Below are 20707 nucleotides of genomic sequence, written 5' to 3' on the forward strand. Positions count from 1 at the left end.
AAAATTCCTTTTTCTAAAACCTCTTGCTCTTTTTTGTTTCTTCAGAATTCTCTCTACTTGCTTGCTAAACAAGTTTTTCCTAAGCTGAACACAGAATTTCCTTTGAGGACTCATCAAAGCCAAATTTGTAGTAGTTATCATTCCCATTTTATCATCCTAGTACATGATTCTTTGGAAGGACATCATGGTGTTGGCTCAGATTTAATTTAAGTAACTCTAACCCATTTCTGGGTTAATCCCACTGTAACCTTAATCCATTTCTGTCCTCAACATCTAGCTAAATAGTTCTCATTCTTTATTTTCTATTTGATTGTGTTTTCTCATAACTGCACAGTGTTTTGTTCTTTTCTTTGGTCCAAACCCAATAAGATGAAATGAAAACTAAAATATGTAAAGTTAGGAGTTGTTCAATGTTCTCCCAATTTGACAGGGATCTTCTGAAAACTACTTACTTGAAAGTGATTTTTTCTAACTGTGTGTATATGCTTCTGATGCTAAAACTTGTTAGCCTTCATCTTTCAGCTGAAATTTAAAAATTATGCTAATGTCAAGGTTTGTCACACCTTGTTATTTACTAGTTATTTACTTGTTATTTACTAGGCCATTTATTCTGTTGAAAGAGGAAACCAAGCAGGCTGAATATCTTTTGTCCTTGACAAATCCATACCAGTGGTTTAGTATTCCATTTTCTACAGTTTTTCACTTTCTCAGAGTCTTTTGTTTCTTAATAATATCCCCACTGTTCCCTTTGTCTTTCCTTTGTCTGTTACTTTATTTATGTTACTTTATTTATGAAACTTGCCAATATCACTCTTTATGCCACATTACATCCCCTTACATCTTAGCTTTTATTGATATGTCCTTGGTCTCTTATGTTCATCCTGGCTTTCACTTTTTGTATGATTCATTCTTCACTCTTTTTCAAGTAATTGAAGAGCTCTTGATGCAGTCATAATGGTCCCTGCTACTCTGTCTGTCTTTTGCTGTAGAATAGTTTGGTTTACAAAATAATCTTTCAGTAATCCTACCTGTACTCCTTTGTTCTGCAAATTGTTTCAGAAAATGACTTACCATCTCTTTGTTTGCTGAAATCTGCTTTTCTGAGCACTGTTGCCCTATTCAATTACTTTTGCAATCTTCCTTTCATTAGAATAATGACATTTGTCATTTAGTGATCACTCCCTAAAGGTAACTCTTAATTATTTCCCAGTAGCTAGAGCCATATCTAAAAGAAGTACTGCTGTGAAGGAAGAGACTACTCTCTAAAAAAAAAATTGTCCATGGTATGTTCAAAGGATTTAACAGATTTTTCATCAAACAACAAAAAAACATAAAAACTTCATCTTTTTAGTACTCTTTTAAGCAAAATATATTTCTGTTAAATTTGTATGTAACATTAAGATGCATGGTTCTGCAGGTGCATTGAGATGTGGTCTGTAATTCCAATGAAGAAATAGCCTGGAAAAAAGAATCCTGGAAAAAGCTATTTTTTTTCAATAAATACAAGTGCATTATTCTATACTTAGGTGCAAATACAGAGCAACTGCTTAAACAGTTTTATGTGTAATCTTGAGATTATAACAGATTCACCAGCTGAAATTTACTTACCAACGGTATGTCATTGCTAAAATCTCATTTTGTAGCAGCTCCATAACTCCATTATATTAGTAAACTCTGGTCTGGCCTATTTTGTCCTGTTCTCAGGTATGGTGTTCAAAGAAGGATGTGGACTAAGTGGTGAGAGAGAAACAGGGATCAGAGATCTAGAAAACAAGAGGAAAGGAAGGCAGTGTGTGTTGTATATAGAGAGAATACTGAGAGGTGATCCAAGTCTACTGCAAAGAGGAGGGAAGTATTTGTTTTCCTTGTTCACTTTAGACAGACAAAAGGTAATTGGTTTAAATTGCAGCATGAGAGATTCAAGCTAGGGAAAAATGGCTAGTGATAAGAGCAATTAAGTGTTGGAATAGTGTTTCATTTTATTTGTAAAAGCTATGAATAATAGAGCACTTACATTTTTTCCTAGAAAATCGTCTGGTACATACTTGTCCCTAAATAAGTCAATTGTGTGTAAAGTAGAAAATCTCTCAAGAAAATTTCTCCTGGCTTCATATCAGGCTATGATATCTCTAAATTGCACCATCTCTCTGAATTGCTTCATTTTTTCTTATATTGATAGTTCCTAGCAATAGGAAATTTATCGGATTCTATAAGAACTGAAAACATAATTGAGATCCTAACATCTGTGTTGCAAGTCTGTGAGGTCTTGGCCATCCCCACTTTTATATATTTTTTCAAAGGTTAAGCTTAGTTAGGCCTACTTGAAAGCCTGTTGAAGTTAAAGTAAGTTCTGATTATTTTTATTGGGCTTGAATTAGATTCATTTGAATTTAGCTTTGTTAAATATCTGTTACTTTGTTTTTGTCATTCTAACTGCAAATATTCAGAGTAAACTGTCTTTGCCAAAAGATGATTTAGTTTGGCATTTGCAGCTGAAGTTATTGGGTTAGTGGAAAAAAAAAATCTATATATTTTCTGCAGATATAAAGATTTTTTTTTTCTTTCAAGAATTAAAATTTCTATTTAGAAAATACTTCAAATTTGCTCTTCCATATATTTAAGTTGCTGCAGACAGAGAATTCTCTATGCCTTGAAACTCTGTCAGGGCAGTTGGTTGCCAAGACAGAGATGTTTTCATTGTTATATATATATATTCATATATATATATATATGTATGTTTATATATATATATATATATTCTGTATATTTGCGTGCTTGTAGTCTAATTACAGAATCACAGACTCACAAAATCACAGAATGGTTGAGGTTGGAAGGGACCTCTGGGTCCCTCTGGTTCAACCTCTGCTCAAGCAGGGATGCCCAGAGCAGCTTACCCAGGACCATGAACAGGCAGTCCAGTATAACACAACACAAATATTTGAATGGCTTTTACCCTAGACTCCTGTCTGAAAATCTCTTAAAAGTTACTGTGTGGTAAGTTCAGATGTCTTTTATGAGGATCTTGCAGTTTCACAGGCTCTATTTTGAAAGATGGACTGCTGTGCTTTGATAACGTCTGTCATGCAGGGTATTAGAAAAAAACAGTGACTGTAGTAAGTAGTCAGCCTACACAGACACGGCTTTGCATTATCAGTACTGTGAGAAAGTAGTGTACCATTCTGAAAGAGAGCTGAGGCAGTTGACTTAAATGGCTTGTTCAAAGTGTAACTGGGTGTCTGGGACAGAGAGTGGAGCTAACTCATGTTCTTTTTAGAGTCAGGTTTAGAATTACAGCTTCTAGATCATTATTTTCTCCTGTTCTGTTGCACAGTTGAGTACGGGGTTTGGTGAACATGATTCTTTGCTAAGAGATTAGTATTGGGGATAAATAGTACAGTTTTCACTCAACTGCTTAAACTGATATAATTCCCTACAAATGGAGAACAGGTTCTCTTTTATGAAAAAAAAATAAAAAAAACCAACAATTGCATAAACCTAATGAAAAGAACCACAATCATAAAGTATTGTGATAACAGAAACTTGGAAAACCAGTCTGAGGTCTGAGTGAAATAGTAATGGCCATGATGAAACAATATCCTCTAGCCAGTAGATCTTCCAACCACATAATTTAGGTCTTCTCTAAAAAAAGCATACCCGTATGACTTCAAATTGCCAAGGCAGAGATATGACAAAGTCCAAACAGAACCAGAGATGGACATATGCCAAAGAAACAGTATTTCACAGGCAAAAATCAAGAAGACGTGACAATCTGCAGTACTTCTGCCAACAGGCTGTCTTCCTCACTTAATTCAAAAAGTAAACCTCTCTGTGGGTTCCAACAGCAAGGAGATGTCCCGAACTTGGTGTCTGGTGCAATGTTATGTGGAGCATAAAATGTTGATTGGGAACTTTGTAGACAGAAGTAGGTCACATCATCTGGCTATTTAACAGGAAACTCATTAAAGGTAAGTTACTTCACATTGGAATCTTCCTCCCCTCCCACAAAGAGGTGTTTTCATTATACCTAAACATCTTTGCCTGAGGTGTGATCTCTATCACATCATAGGCTTTGTTAGGATTTACTCTCTGCGTTGGAGACCTTAAATATGGGGAAGCAGAATGCTGAGTCAGCAGTATTTTCACACACCTGCAGATCTCTTGCTTTCTAGTTGGTACTTGCCTATCCTATCCCACTTCTTTGTAAATCACTGCCCCCTCTACCATTGATTCATTTTAGAGCTGCATCTTTAAATTTGGTGGATTTTTTTTTTGTATAGATATATGGATCTGTGCTTTTGTAGTAGCTTAATTCACATCTAAAATATTTGGAATGATGGCACTTTTACTTCAGGATAGATGTTCAACTCTGCCTAGGCAAACTAAACAACACAGACTTCTATTTCCACATCTGTTTATGTCACTTGTCTGTAATCTCTTTATTCTCACCTCTCTGACTTGACTTCAGCTATAAACTGTTGCAGTCAAGGATTGTCTCCTTGCTGTGGATGTGTGTGGGATGCTTATAACAAGAAAGGGTTGTAAGTGCTATAACAGTATGAGCAAACAACAACCCTGGATTTAACTCATCTGCTTTATCATATATTTACAAAACAACTCATTTTCCTGGAACTGATTTAATCATGCTAGTGTTTGTTCCACAAAGGATAAATTTTGTGCTGATTCAAAAAGCATTTAAAATTCACAAATGTTTTCTTGTATTCTGGTTAGGATTTTCCAGAGAAATTCTGAAGAGCAAATGGACAAAAATGACTCCAAGCTCTTTTCTAAAGCTTTCAGACTTAAGAAAAATCTCAAGTTTTCCTGGAATACAGTGAGCAGCTGACTGTTTAAAGTATTCGACCCATATAAAAGTTACTGTGTTTTTCAGAATGCTTCATGCATCACATCTCAAATGCAGGGTAAAAACAAACAAACAAACAAAAAAGCCTGCAACAGCTCTCTGAAAGCCATGCAGAGAACACAATGGAGTGCAGGTTGACATCAGATCCCCTTGTACAGGATGTCTGTAATTTTGCAAATGCGTTGTGGGGTTGCAACAACATGAAGAGGGAAGAATTGCATCCTGAAGAGAGAATTAAAAGTTTAAAGCTGTTTAACCTTAGGACAGCTTGGAAGTCTTTTTCAGAAAACATTCTGTCAGTTTGAACTATTGCCTAAGAAAGGGGAAAAAATAGTCCCTTTTCCTTCCTTTATTTTATAGTAAGACTAGTTCCACTGTTTTCCTACAGCACTTGGTTGGGTCTGTAGTTGTTACACAAGTTTACAGTGCCATACACAAATATGGATAATCTGACATCTGAGCTGACATCTACAGCTAGCCCATGGCTACATGATACTGCCCTTTCCTTTGCCCTTGCCTTCATCTGACCCAAAAGGATCAGGGAAGACACATTACCACAAAAGTAACCCTAGAATGATGACACTAGTGCCAGGGAAAGGTATGGGGAAATGAGATAATGTTGGAGTGCTGTAATGCATTAATTTAGCTGAGCCATCGATCTGTGTTGCTTGCTATAAAAACACATTACTGATTATTTCCATAAGGGTTAGCATAGAAGCAACTATAGGGCTGCTTTGCCTTGCCAAATGATGACAGTCTGGGTATGTGCACAAACCAAACCAGAGATCCTCGGAAAATTTTACTGAAGGAAACATAAGCACCAATTTAGGTGAGAGTTTTGAAGACTGCTTTGTAGGACTTGTATACTAAAATACTGTTGGGCATCTTCTATGTTTGGACCATAGGAAACTTCACTGCTGAAATGTAGGTGTTTCCTGCAGGACCAACTAAGCTTTTAGATTAGTTTTCCTAAGGTGGTGTATATGGTTACCTCAATTTTTATCCTGTTACTTGATGCTTCTAGACATTAAGCTAGGGTAGTGACCTCTCCATTCATTTTAGTGATAACACACACAATCATTTACCCTATTTTTTTCAGTCAATATTAAAAAGGCTTGCTTAAAATTTCTTTATGGTTTTAATGTTTTTAATTTACTTAATGTATCCTAAATCTACTTGATTTAGATCAGATACTATATTGGTTTTTTTGTTGGTTTAAACAAACAAACATAGAAAAGATGACAAATATATACTCTCTTGAAAAAGGATACGTTACATAGAAAAGTGAAGTCAAGCTGGTTTTGGCTTCTGTTACATAAAAAAAAAAAGTTTTAGTAAAAACTGTAGGCTGCTCTTGCAGAAACGTGATTTCTATAACTCTAGGGAGTTTACTTCTTATTTTGCTATAATAATCAGGCAAAACTATAAAGAATCTGTGTGCCTGAAACTAGTTTTAGTGCCATTGCTCTTTAACAGTTACCCATGAAATGCAGGGGATGAACATAATTCTGCTAAATTAGATTCAGTGTTTCAGGTAGTCCCTTTCTTACAGCTGTTGGCATTTTCTCACTTCCTTAAATTAAATGCAATATTTAGTTCTGGAAGTCAGTCAGCTTGGCCAGCATGTATCAAACAAGTGATCACCCGTGGAAAAAAGGTAGCAAGTGAATACAGACAACAGTTCACACAAATTGGAAAGAAAATAATTATATTCTAACTCAAGAAAATATAAAAGATGACCCTTGGGCAAGATAAACTAGGAATATGGCTGTTTCTACTGCTGTATTAAGGAAGCATGTTCATTTGTGCCTTACAAATATATGCGGCAATGATATGTTATTTCTGTTGGTATGAATGCAAGACACCATAACATCTGAAGCTTCTTTATAGCCAAATTCAGCAGATTTCATTCAAAACAGAAAGATAATGCAATCTACTCTGTAGCTGTAAGCCATGCTGAGTTAATATTTATTAATTTGCTAAGTTCTGCTGGATTTAATATATTTATTTGAGTAGATTTAAGAATGTGGAATTAGGGATGCAGTACTTGCTAAATTAAAGTTCTACTGTGTTCAGAATCACTCAAATTTTCAGAAGAGATAAAAGCTGAGATAAAGTCTCCAGGATTAGGTTATAAATGTATATTTCTGTACAAAGTGTATGGAAAGAGAGCAGATCACAGCTACCACATTTTTCTTAACATGGCTGTTTGTATGTGACTAGTTATGTAGCATAGACAGAGACTTTAATCTTTCATAGCAAATCATTATGTGCTGAGGTCCAAGCCATCTTCTGGAAAACAGCAAGTAGTAAACAGCATTAGAGGTCCATGGGTCAAGCCCAGGATCTCACACTGAGAGCTCCTTTCCCACGGATGGCCTGGAAGGTACCTCTGCAAATCAACTGGTCAACACACCCCTGTTTAAACCAGTCAACCACAGCAGGTTGTTCAGGGCTGTGGTCTGGGTTGTGAGTATCTCCAGAGATGGACCCTCCACAGTCCCTCTTGGAAATGTTTTCCAGTAAAAATATCTCTTCTTACGTTTATATGGAATTTGCTGTATTTCAGTTAGTGCCTCTGGTCCTGTCATAGGACACCACTGAGAAGAATGTCCCATTGCTTTTTATACCCCTATCAGGTATTGCTAAAATCGACACATTGCCGAAATCCCCTGAGCCTTCTCTTCTCTGGGCTGAACAGTCCCTGCCCTCTCAGCCTATTGTATGTCAGATGCTGTAAGCCCTTAATCATTCTGGTGGCCCTTCTCCAAGCTCTCTACACTATTTCCATGTCTCTCCAACATGCTTGGAAAAGTTTTTGAGCATTATTTGCTCTGTCACCTTCCTAAGGATTGGGGGAGGCTGACCAGCATGCAACTGGCATTCTTAAAAATAGAAGTGACATTTGCTTTCTTTCTGTCCTCAGGAAACACCATCCCACCCAATTCCAGACTCCAAATCAAAGTCACCAGACATCCAGAGTTGCCTCACAATGTCATCAGCCAGCGCTGATGGGCACATCTCTACAACTTCGTGAGGAGGGAAGTGCAGAGGGAGGCGCTGGTCTCTGCTCCCTGGGAACCAATGGCAGGATGCTCAGGAATGGCACAGAGCTGTGCCAGGGGAGGGTCAGCCTGGGCATGAGGAAAATTTTCTGTACTGTGAAGGTGGTCACTGGAACAGGCTTCCTAGCAAAGTGGTTGATGCCCCATGTCTGCCAGTGTTCAAGAAGCATTTAGATTATTATTGAGAGCAACCCTGAGGAGAAGAACCTGGGGGTGTTGGTTGATGTGAAGCTCGACATGAGCCAGCAATGTGCACCTGCAGCACAGAAAACCACCCATGTCCTGGGATGCATCAAAAGCAGCATGGGCAGCAAGTGGAGTGAGGTGATTCTCCCCCTCTGCTCTGCTCTCATGAAACCCCACCTGGAGCCCTGTGTTCAGCTCTGGGGCTCCCAGCACAAGAAAGACATGGATGTATTAGAATGAGTCCAGAGGAGGGATACAAAGATGATCACGGGGCTGGAGCACATGTATGAAGACAGGCTGAGGGAGTTGGGGTAGATTTAGCTGAGATAATGAGGAAATTTTTTACTCTGGGTGTGATGTGGCACTGGCACAGGGTGCCCAGAGAGGCCGTGGATGCCCCATCCCTGGAAGTGTTCAAGGCTAGACTGGAAGGGGCTTTGAGCAACCTCATCTAGCGGGAGGTGTCTCTGCCCATGGCAGGGATTTGGAATTGGATGGGCTTTAAGGTATCTTCGAACCCAAGCCACTTTATGATTCTATGATAATGCCCTCAATAACATGCTTTAATGTTTGGTTATCCCTGAAGAGGTCAGGCAGTTGGAATTGATAATGTCAGTAGGTCCCATCCAACTCCTCCTCTCCTCTCCCCGCCTCGCCTCGCCTCGCCTCACCTCGCCTCGCCTCGCCTCGCCTCCCCTCCCCTCCCCTCCCTTTTTCCACTTTCTGTATGCTTACTTTTAATAGATTATTATTATTTTATCAATCTCAGGCTGGAATCTCCAGTCTCTGATTGATTTATTGATTTTATATCCAAAAATGCCATTTCAGGTTAATTAATTTGAAAATATATTCTCTGGTTTATTCAGAGGACATTTTGAACAAGTAATTACATTGAGGAGAACATTTATCTCCATGTACTGGGAGAAAACAGTCTCGTCTCTACAAGAGCTACATTAATGCTGTGAATGTCACACCTTCTTGGAATGTTAACAAAGAATATGAATTTACCATAGAGATATACATCACCTTCCAGAAAAATATACGTTTTTCTCATTTTCTGAAAAATGTCAGATGATTTAGAAAAGAGTAACCATCACACCAAGTAAAGAAGCACTTTTTAGTGTACTGCTCTTATGATCTTTACCACGGAAAACCAAAAGGTTAGAACCATAAAATTAAAGCATGCCATAAAACAAACCCCTGTGTTAGCAACATGTTTTCCAGCTGTCTTCACTAACTGATTTTTGTAGCTCTAGAAAATAAAAGATGTGGGACAGCAAATGAGCTCTACACAGATTTACATTTCATGTGTTTCCATTCTAAAAGCTCTGCTGATTCAGCTACCAAACCTGTAATATACTGCAGTAATTGTATATAAAATTGCTGCTGTGCTGGCATGATTTTGCTGCTTTTGGTTTACATGTTTAACGTTTTCTGTTTTCTTTGGTATCTCAATGCTATGTTTAATATAAAGAAGTATTCCTACACAAGAAGAAACAAAGTCCCACTAGAATTCTGTGTATCCATACAGACCTGAAGGACCACTGTGTGGTGACACTCCAGTGTGGGCCATGTTCCTTATATTTTCTTTGTTACACTGAGAATGGCTGCTTTTGACTGTCTCTTGTTGCCTTTTCATGTCAGGCTTTTTATATCTTCAGTCATCACTTACACAGTCTTATCTGCTTACTATCTATGAGGTTAACAGTTGTGGGTCTCACAATTTACATGGGAGGCTGCCAAGAAATCTGACTCATTTAGGAATTTTGGCTTTTTTTTTTTTTTTAATGGCTTCTATTACTGTAATATCTGCATAATCTTCTCCAGAGTTTTTATTTCCAGTTTCTGTATTTCCCCACAACAAACAAGAACTGGAGATTCTTCATCGTCATTGATCATCTGCCTCTCTAGCATGATAGAGGGAAATCTTGATGGATCAAAATAAGATGGTGTCAGTTTCCTCTTGAAGCAGATGGTTACTGCATTTTCTGCTGAAAGTGTTAGAATTATAAACCACATGGTAAGAAACATTTACTGTTCCTTTCTGAGAAATATGGTTCATCTGAATGTATCCTTTTAAGGGACACAACTGTTACACAGAACTATTTCCCAAGATCTTGGATCCCCAACTGAACAACAGTGCCCTGACAGTCTTCAAGGTTCCAGGGTTCATGCCAAATCTCCCAACACTCCCCACAGATTTAGGCAGCCATGTGCCTTGCCATCTGAATCTAAGATCTCCTGCTCCAATTATTCTTGCCATGCTCCCCTAGTAGCTGCTTCTCCTCTCCTCATTCATAGCCATGAGCCTGGTGTCCACCTCACCTACCTCCCCTGACCTTTCAGTTGACAGGAAGACATACCTTTCCTCTCACACCAAAGCTCCCTGAGGGCTGCTATGAAGCTCCATCAGTCATTACAAAGCCAAGAGGCAGGCCCTGATTGTCAAGAGGACCACAGAAACCAATAGATAGACTGTGAAGGAGGCTGGTGTGTTGACAGACAAGTGGGCACACTCATCTGGCACAAAATGTAGATGTGATCTAAATGGGAGTAGCTTGATCTTTTCCATCCATGTGTAGGTGAAGGAAGTGGTGTCATCCAGCTGGAGGCTGTGTTGGATGTCTAGCAGGAACTGATTGTCTAATTTCCCTAAGGATGCACTTTGTGCGTAGATACCTGTCCTATCTCTGTATTCCCATTAATCCAGGTTTTGATAAAATCTCTGTCCAGGAATAGGCACTTGCGAGAATCCAAATTGCTGAGGAAGGCTGATGCATGCTGGCAGAACTGGTACTTCCTGGTATTAGAGCATTTACAACAACAATATTAGCAACTCCAATTGAATCTTGAGATGGAGTGGGTGATTTGGTGGGGCTCAGTGACCTCAATAACTCTCTGATCCCAAGCTTGAAAAGAGAATTGCCACTCTGCTGGTGTCTGTGAGGTAGATGAAGTTTCAGGGGCTGGATTGGTACCTCCAGCAGGAACACACAGTGCCTGCTTTCTTTATTCTCAAATCTCAGTCCTTCTCTGTCCCAATCTAAGGTAAAATGCTGGAGGAAAAGCAATGAGAAAACAGATCTTTGGTCAAGTTCTTGTATCCATCCCTAGTTTAGTCACTGCTATATACTTGGATTCAGGGTTCGTAGTCTTACTCCTGAAGTTGTGCAACTGAAAATTAAGAAGCAGAAAAATGCAAAGTAAGCCCATTAACCTGCCCATGAATTTCCAGACCCCTCTACTTTTCTACCTTTAATCTGTCTTCCTGAAATTTTTTTTACTTGTATACAAAAATCTTAACTGTAGTCCAGTCACCTGTTTGTTCCTTTCTCAGATTATAAGAACTTCTCTTCTCAGCTCAAATACAGACATCCCCAATCCCTGCCTCCCAAAACAGCTTTATTCCGTGAAGTCTCTGCCCATGTTGGTTTGAGCTCCTGTCTTTAAGGCAATTAGTCAGTTTTTCTCAAGCACACTCATATTTTTCAGGTTTAACAAAGCAAGTGCCCGTTACTGTTTTACTAACCATGGGGTAAGAAAAAGCTGTAAACTCCTCATCATGTTTTCCAGTCACTGACGTGACACTCTGGTGCACTATTCCAGTTGGCAACACGTGCCTGCAGATCTGAGGAGATAAATCAGAGCACATTACCATTATTTCTCTAATGCATCATTGCTTAAAACCTGAGGGGGAGGGAGCCCTCTCCTTCAGTATTAGCTACTGATTTCAACAATAGGAGGCTAGGATAAGATCAAGAATTTAGTCCTTTAAGTGAAATTTTAATTTATAAATCAGAAGTGTGTTTGGTACATATCCGAAAGAGACTAAAGTCAAGTAACCTGTCTTTACATTTGCAAGTGTTCCTAGTGACTGTGCACCATCCTTCTTAGTACTTTATTTTTCCATGATACAAATGTTAGTGCCTTGAGAGACCTAAAATACCTTAACTGCCCTGACCAGCCTCACCAGGGACCTTCACCCACACTTGCTGCCTACTGGTCTAGGAGCTCCTCTTAAGCTCATGCATAGGCAGCCAGTTCTTGCTTGAGCTGTATTATAGGTTATGGCCTTGTTATTTTTGGATAGACTTAGACCTATATTGTAGGTTGGTTGTCTCCTGTGCTGTCTTCTGGATGGACTTCAGACCTTTTAGCCTGTCTCCACTCTGGTGCTGTCTCTGCTGCTTCTGACTGAGCTATCTGGATGGGCGGTGGGCCTTGCTGCACTGGGGACTGCTGATGTTATCAGCCCCTGCTCAGACTGCCCTGTGCAGGTGCCACAGCTCTGTGTCCTGGCTGGTGAGGGCACTGCCTGTGCTATGGTCATCCTCTGCTCTGGCTTATCCTTCCCCCAGGGGCAGGCCTGTTCTTGCTGCTTCCTCCAGTGAGGATATGGCTGCAGCTTGCTCTCTGCTACCATGGTGGTCACCAGACCCAACGTGAAGGAAGCACAGCCAGTTTGGGTGGAAGAACAGGACAGTCCCTCTCGCCTGGCAGCTTGGAGTTAAGCTGATTTGAATGTGGGGCGAGTTTATGCCTGAGATGTCTTATTCCCACCACAATCATTTTTCTAGGATTTATCTTCAGAAAACCACTATTTCATCCTGTGCTTTGAACTACATGGTCTCTTGTTGCTTGAAGTGACTGAAAATCTATATTGAGTTTCCTGAGCTGGTGATTTAGGGGTACAGTGGAGGCATAGCTTGAAAAATGTTGAGAAATGTCCAGGTGGAGTTTAGAGGTGACCTTAAGCAGGTTCTTCAATTAGTCAGATCGCACTGAGAGAAAACTGACATTTTTTGGTGTTTTCTTCCTCCCTTTACCCATCCTGTGAAGTCAGGCATGTATACTGACATCTTTGAGTTGCCATTTGGACTTTTTTTTCTCTTTGCCATTATCATTATAGTTTTCTTTTCATTAGATCAGTATCACTCTGCTCAGTTGACTGGGAATTTCCCTCAGGAGTATGCCTTGCCAAGAGCAATATTATTTCATGACTGATTTACATGAGAACAGGTTTTTCAGGTTCTTGGTTGTGAGCTGTGTGGAAATATGTAGATTGGAAATATGTAGATTGGAAAACTGCAGATTTTTAAGTAGAAAAATTCTGCAAGTTCATTTTTTTTTTTTAACAGGTACTTCTACTCCACCTTTGATTGCTAGTCAGCAGTGCAACTAGGGGCTGTGGCTAGCATATGGAATAGATAGTTCCAGAGTGCTTTATCTCCCTGGGGAGCACTGCACAACTAATTTTAAATAGTTGTTTAAATTACAAGATGAAAAATAGAAATGTTTCCTGTTTCTCTTCTGTAGAGTGGGAAAGGGGCAGTTTTATCGAAATTAGGAACGTTTGTGACTTGAATTCTGTTCTCCCCCAAAATAATACTCTGCACGTGGAAATTTGTATTTAGAAGAGTACAGAAATGTTGCTTAAACTGTGTGAAGAGTCTTGAATATACTCATCAGGCAGGGTGACTTGTAATGCAGTAGAAGATGACAGCCACATAAAAGAAAATAAAGTTTCTTAGTCTTGTTAGATAGCTAAAGAAGGGATAAGATGAATATCTTCTGATATGTCTACATCTTGTCCCAGGGCCTGCTAGACAGCATCCTTGTGCACTTGAGAGTGCATAAGTCTCTTTGCAGTTGAAGTCTCTCCTCTTTTCTAGTTCTGAGCTTGTGGCAACTGCTGTGAAAAGCTCTGTCACTCACTCTTACAGGCTAAACTCTAACCCAAGGAAACAGTTAGGACACAGTTGTGGCTGGCTGAGTCTGTAGCTCAAGACTCAAAACTAACTGTATGAAGTTGCACAAGCACTACTAGCAGAACTATAACCCCAGATCAAGGCATGTAACTGAATATCCATGTTTGAAAAGCCCAGCTAGTGTAATCAGGAATGTAATTATGCAAGCAGATTTGGGTGTACACCTTTTAACACCAGCCAGCAAGGCTGCATTTCCAGTACTTGCTCCCCTTTGTGGAAACCTGTGGCAATTGGGGAATTAAACATTATCATATTTATTCAATTCAGATTTCTGGGTCACTTTGAAGAACCACATCTGAAAGGTTATATTGAAGAACTGTATCTTTTACGAAAAGGTAAGCTTCCAGCTTGCTTTTAATCAGTCAATACATGAAAACAGTTAAAACCTGATATGTAAGTAATTTCACAATTGAAGTAAACAACTGGTTGGGTACTGGAACAGTCTCCCCAGGGAAGTGGTCAAAGCACCAAGTCTACCAAGCTCAAGAAGCATTTGGACAATGCTCTCAGACATATGGTTTGATTTTTTTTAAATTTATTTTTTGGGGGTGGTCCTGTATGGAGCCAGGAGTTGGACTTGATCCTTATGGGTCCCTTCCAACTTGGGATACTCTATGAACATGTAATTAAATGATTAATATTGCTGAAATAGGCCTTTTGCTTGCTTTAATGAAATCATACAGCCATTGACTTCAGTGCAATTCTTTTCCTGCTTTGTAAGCATATTTTACTTAAAGTTTTAATGTGCCTATACATTTAACTGTCTAAATGTCAGTTTTACAGTATTTCAGTATATGCATAATAAATAGGAAAAACTTAAAAAACATAGCTCTTAATAAAGTAAGTATTGCATATCACATTCTACTTAAATACTAGGGATCTAATATTTATGTTGAAAACACTAGAATTCATACTCAAATATTTATTAAGCTTTTCAAACATACTCCTCCAACGTGAGTGAATTACTGTTTGTGACAGAAATGCTAGGCTTCATTTTGTATTCACATAACCCGGTCCTAAAATGCCCTCTACTGGTCACTGTCAGCAGCCAGCCAGCCAGGCAAAAGTAAGGTTGCGAAATCTGATGTGAAAATGCTACATCAGCAGCACAGTTTCCGGCTTTTGAAGGAATATATTTGTCATTTAAAATCTATAATTGTCATATGAAACAGTTTAAAAGGGAAAAATAACGAGTGCTAGTTAGAATTTTAAATATTTTTCTAAATAAATTTATTTTCTTGTACTGGAAATAAAACATTTTTAGCTGACATCCTCTTCTTTCCCCATTCCAGGCCACAAATATCATTATGTTACTGAAGCTAACAGGTATGCTGGGAGAAAAATGACAAACTCTAAAGTTGATATTGCAAACTTGTAGAGTGATGAAAAAACAAAAATATACCAAACAGAAATAAAATTATACACGAGAGAGAAAAGTTTCACCACTGGTGCTCAGTGATCTGTCAGAGTTGCCTTTCTTCCCCCAGCCTGATTATGATATATTTCTAAGATCACTGAAGTAGAAGGGAGTAGAGGGGACCTAAACTGCTTTGTGTTGTACTGATGGAGGAATTAATTCCCTTGCTGCAAAGACCCCTAATGGTGTCCTGGGCTGCATTAGGCAAAGCAGAGGCAGCAGATCAAGATGATGAAGGGACTGGAGCACCTCTCCTAGGAGGAAAGGCTTAGAGAGCTGGGTCTCTTCTGCCTGGAGAAGAGGAGGCTCAGGGGGATCTCATCAATATCTATAACTCCCTAAAGGGAGGGTGCAAAGAGGACGGAGCCAGGCTCTTGTCAGTGGTGCCCAGTGCCAGCACAAGAAGCAACGGGCAGAAACTGGCAGACAGGAGGCTCCCTCTGACCAACAGGCAGCAATTCTGTGCTGGGTGGGTGATAGAGCCCTAGCACAGGTTGCCTGGAGAGGCTGCGAGCTAAATTTCTGTTAAAAATATCTGTACATTTCACATTTCTTTTCTTACCAGAAACTATGAAACTGGTAAAGCATGCTGAAACCAGGTGAAGTTGTAACATCATATTTTGAATACATTGTTTTCAGATACATTTCTGTTTCATGGAAGTGTGTTCATGTAATGTCTTCATCTGTTTAGTTCCTAGTTTTGTAAGCCTCAGTGAGTTCTGTAGAACTGTGGTGTAACACCAATTTAGATTCAACATCTGTGGAAGCATCAAGTCTTTTTTTTTTTTTTTTCTCTACACTGTTTTGAGTGTGGAGCATTCTCATCTTTGAGAATGCTGATATGTTGGCCATCATGTCAGAATCCACATTTTTCAGGCCCCTTAATGACAGTGAAAATTAAGAATATATGAAGTCACAGCTAGCTGTATCAGGTAATACTCCATTCTCACATTAAGCTGTCTACTTTATTCCAGACTCATTCACCCCACTGAAAGCTTCTAATATGGTTACTGTGTGTTTGTAGGCAGTTTTGGAGGGACATATCCCATCTTTTAAATTTAACAGCATCTATGAACACTGGAACATAAGATTTAAATTACATGTTTGTTACTGTAGGCAACTGGTAGCACAAATTTCTGTACTCATGCAAATCCTGACATTGTCTCCAAAGCTTTCAGGATCTAAACCTATTGATTGACTACTGCACTTGGTCTTTTGTTTGTTTGTTTGTTTTCTGAAAGGATGTGTACTTTTTTATGGTTCAATAGGTAGGAAATCAGTAGGGCTAGAACTTCAGGAGTGCTGAAATACTGCTTTGTGAGGCTGAGAAGAGAGGAATGTTAACAAGGGTCGAGATAAGGACAGGGAGATCACTCAACAGTTACCGTCATGGGCAAAACAGACTCAGCATAGGGAGATTAATACTATTTATTGCCTATCTCCAGCACACTATAACAGTGAGAACTAAAAGCAAACTAAAAACACCTTCCCGCCATACACCCTCTCCTACCTCTTCCCCCCAAGTGGCGCAGGGGAATGGGCAATGGGGGCTGCGGTCCGTCCATGGCGCTTCGTCTCCACCGCTCCTTCTCGGTCCCTCTCTGCCCCTGCTCCCCGTGGGGTCCCTCCCACGGGATGCCGTCCTTCCCGAACTGAGCCTGGGGGGCTGCCCACAGGCTGCAGCTCTTCAGGAACTGCTCCCACACGGCTCCGTACCACGGGGTCCATCCCCCAGGAGCAAACTGCTCCAGCACGGGTCCCCCACGGGCGGCAGCTCCCCCCAGACCCCCTGCTCCTGCGTGGGCTCCTCTCCACGGGCTGCAGCTCCGGCCCGGGGCCTGCTCCTGCGGGGGCTCTCCATGGGTCGCAGCCTCCTCCAGGCCACATCCACCTGCTCCACCGGGGGCTCCTCCACGGGCTGCAGCGTGGAGATCTGCTCCATGTGGGACCCGTGGGCTGCAGGGGGACAGCCTGCTCCACCAGGGGCCTCTCCACGGGCCGCAGGGGAACTGCTGCTGCGTGCCTGGAGCACCTCCTGCCCTCCTGCTGCACGCACCTTGGGGGCTGCAGGGCTGCTTCTCTCTCAGCTCTCACCCCTCTCTCCCAGCTGCTGTAGCACAGCAGGTTTCCCCTTTCTTCAATCTGCTCTCCCAGAGGCCCAACCATTGTCACTTACTGGCTCAGCTCTGGCCAGCAGCGGGTCCCTTTTGGAGCTGTCTGGAACTGGCTCTGATCTGACATGGGGCAGCCCCTGGGCTCTGCTCACAGAAGCCACCCCTGCAGACCACCTACTACCAAAACCTTGCCACGTAAACCCAGTACACCTATGCATCATTTGCATCACAGACATCATAAAGATTCTTCCTTTAATATTTGGTTATTGTTTGCAATAGTAAAATATTTACAGAACAATTAAAGGCTAGAGGTTTTAACAGCATAACATACTGATCTACTTAAATATTCTACCTTACAATGTACTTAGAGTGTTTGTGTTGCTCTGTTCCTTAGGCCAATAGTAATAGTTGCAGTACTTTTGTATTTGTCAGAAGAAGACACTGAAATTTTTTTTTTCCCCAGTCATTAAAATTTTGGCCTAATAAGATCAGAAAGAATTCAGACTTATTTCTATAAGTAAATTAGGAGCTGTCCTTCTTGTAGTATATCATTGAGTAGATGGCTGTAAATAGATTTTCATTGACTGGGAGTCCTCATGATATGACTGAGCTGGTTGTCTAATATTGTTTGCTTGTCATCGATCAAATTATTTTGTGATAAACTTGTTCAGTTCTATCAGTATTACCCAATACTGATGCAAGCCTGCATGTATTACTGTTTTATACTTCTTGAATGTATTAATCAAAATTGGACTTTCTTTTTGGTAAATTTGTATAAATGAGTGTTTGAAATCTGCTTGAGATGCTTAACTGCGTTATACAAAGAATGTTAGTACTTGAATGAATATTTTCTGTTTGTACATGGGTGCATTAGCATAACCTATTCTTAGAATTTTAACCCCTTACTTCTGACCCTAATTAGGGGTAACATTGGAATTGTGTACAGGCATTTTAACTAAATTAAGATGTATTTTAGTGAATTTTTGCACTTTGTTATTATAACCTCAGTTGTGTAATGTATCTTGATACTGTCACCTAAAAATTACTTTTATGTGAAATAGTTTGCAGTCATAAACAAATGCTTCATTGAAAAGTGATAACACAACTGACAAAGAGTACAATCTAAGTTATACTTATTAAGCTGACCAGACCCACAGATATGCTAGGTCCGTTGTGGAATTAACAGGGATTTTCTGTCTAAAGCACTTGCTTTTTCCTAAGGTTTGAAATCTTTGTTTAAAAAACATAGTTTGCCTAATCCACCATGTTACGTGATAGCATTTAATGTCATTTGCAGTATGCTACTTCATGTTACAAAAAAATATTTTTCTTTTATTGTTCTACAACAGGCAAAGAAGCAAATGAAATCCCTATGAAAGATGAATGCTGCTGGTCATGCTCTAAGTTCCTTAAATTGGTGCCTGTATCTTTCAGTTTCTTCTGATTCCTTCTAGGTATCATACAAGGAAAACCTTTGAGTCAGATCCTCATGTCCTTAAGTCTGTCCCAGATACCGTTGTTACTCAGCTTACCCATTTATAAAGAATAAGAAGCCATACATGCTTTTCTGCATACTGCCTCAATAAGCCATGCTTTTAAAATACAGAATGACAGAATATATAACAAAAGTGTAACTTTATAAATGTCAGGGGGATGCTTGAACATGTTTAAGGAAGTGGCCTTTCTACTTCTGCAGAACAAATGCTCTGTTATTTTCTGAATCTTCACAAGTTTTCAAGCAGTGTAACTCCACTTCTTAAGAGCTTGCCTAATTCCGTTATGTTCCTAGTCCTCATGCTGTAGGTCCATTACTCTACTTACTAATGTGAAATGTGAAATTTCAAGGGTTTATTTCTTTCAGAAAGCTTCCATGTTTGCACTTTTATCTGCATAGCTCTTCTCATTGTATTTGCCCCCCACAAATGTTGGGTAGCTGAAATTTTCTAGCACATTTTCTTGCTCTTTTGGTCTTGATATGAATTAGTTTTACTTTAATTTAGTCACAGGCTCATAAGTTATGTTATCTTTATGTTGGGGAAGAAAGTTAAATCATAATAATTACATATTGTAGGAGAAAAAGTCTCTAATAATTCAAGGAATTTGACTTATAGCACTGAGCATTCACAAAATATATGATCACCATATTGTAAACCATATGTGTTAGACAATACAGTTCTCACTGAATGTGTGATAAGAACAGAGAAGCATATATATTTCCCTTTTTAATCTTATAGGAGTGTTTCAAAATTCTTATTCTGTCTCTATGGTCAGCAGGATTATTTTTCTGATGATGTAGCTGGTGCAAGTAGTTTGTTTGTTGTCTACTCAACGTTTGAACAGTGATAGTACTCATTTTTTTCACAAGCATTGGGAAAATACATAGTGATGTAAGCAACTTGTCCAGCCCTTTTCCCAGTGAAAGCTTTCTGTATGCATTGCTGAATGGCTATCATGCCATTGTAAAAATTTTTGCCATTCCAGGGACCAAATATATTCAACGTTGAAATTAACATATTGTTTACAAATTTTTAATGGTAAAATCTTTTGGTTTCAAAAGTTATAAGAATTTTTCTTCAGTCTCTCTCTCTCTCTGTCAATTTCCTCTCTCACTCCACCCTATCATGCTATTCTCTACACTCGTCTCCCCAGTTGTCCATCCTGCACATAAACTTTTCTTTATGCCATCATTGTTCCTGAACTTCCCGATTTATCAAAATTGAGAGAGAAGAAAAAGAAGCAATTTACCTGTACCATCTTTTAATTTGGGAGTACTGTCTCCACTTACTGACTGATACCACCAGCTATCCACATTATATAGGGCAGTCCCATGCTTGCAAGTCATGAATACGTGGCTGTCTCTGGTTCCCCTCTCTGCTGCCATCTGCCTGGAATGTGGACTGGTGTTTTGTGGCTGGAAAGAGAACAGCCTGAAGGGAAGAAAGATGCAACGGTACATGTTAAATGTATGTGACAGGAACAGTTTCTAAAGGCTTAAGGTAATTTTTGTCTCCTGTTGGAATTTTCATCAGTCTACCAGCTACCTCATGAAGACCATATTTTAATTCTGATGAGGAAATAAGAACTGGCAAACAAGTACTTTCCTTCCACATGGAAGAACTGATAGACACTATTTGATTTTTTTGACAGGAACATAGTAGATTCAGTTCTCTTCTAAATAATAGTAAAATCCCTGCAGCCAATTTGAATAACAAATGCATTTTTCAGCTTGATGTCTGAGATCTGGAAATCATCTAATATTGTGATACTTCCACTAAAATCACAGCGGCTGCCAGGAG

At 39.6% G+C, this 20707-nt stretch overlaps 1 long non-coding RNA gene across 1 annotated transcript; it reads right to left on the bottom strand.

Annotated features, from left to right (window-relative positions):
* Positions 1–9747: 9747 nt before the first annotated feature.
* Positions 9748–17691, bottom strand: LOC308176730. Its single transcript, XR_013938545.1, has 3 exons — positions 16808–17691; positions 11642–11740; positions 9748–11286 (listed from the first exon to the last, which is right to left on the bottom strand). It is a non-coding gene; the product is annotated as an uncharacterized lncRNA (long non-coding RNA).
* Between the last annotated feature and the right edge of the window lie 3016 nt (positions 17692–20707).

The sequence above is a fragment of the Anser brachyrhynchus genome, assembly GCF_964034855.1.
Source record: "Anser brachyrhynchus genome assembly, chromosome: 1".
NCBI classification, from domain to species: domain Eukaryota; kingdom Metazoa; phylum Chordata; class Aves; order Anseriformes; family Anatidae; genus Anser; species Anser brachyrhynchus.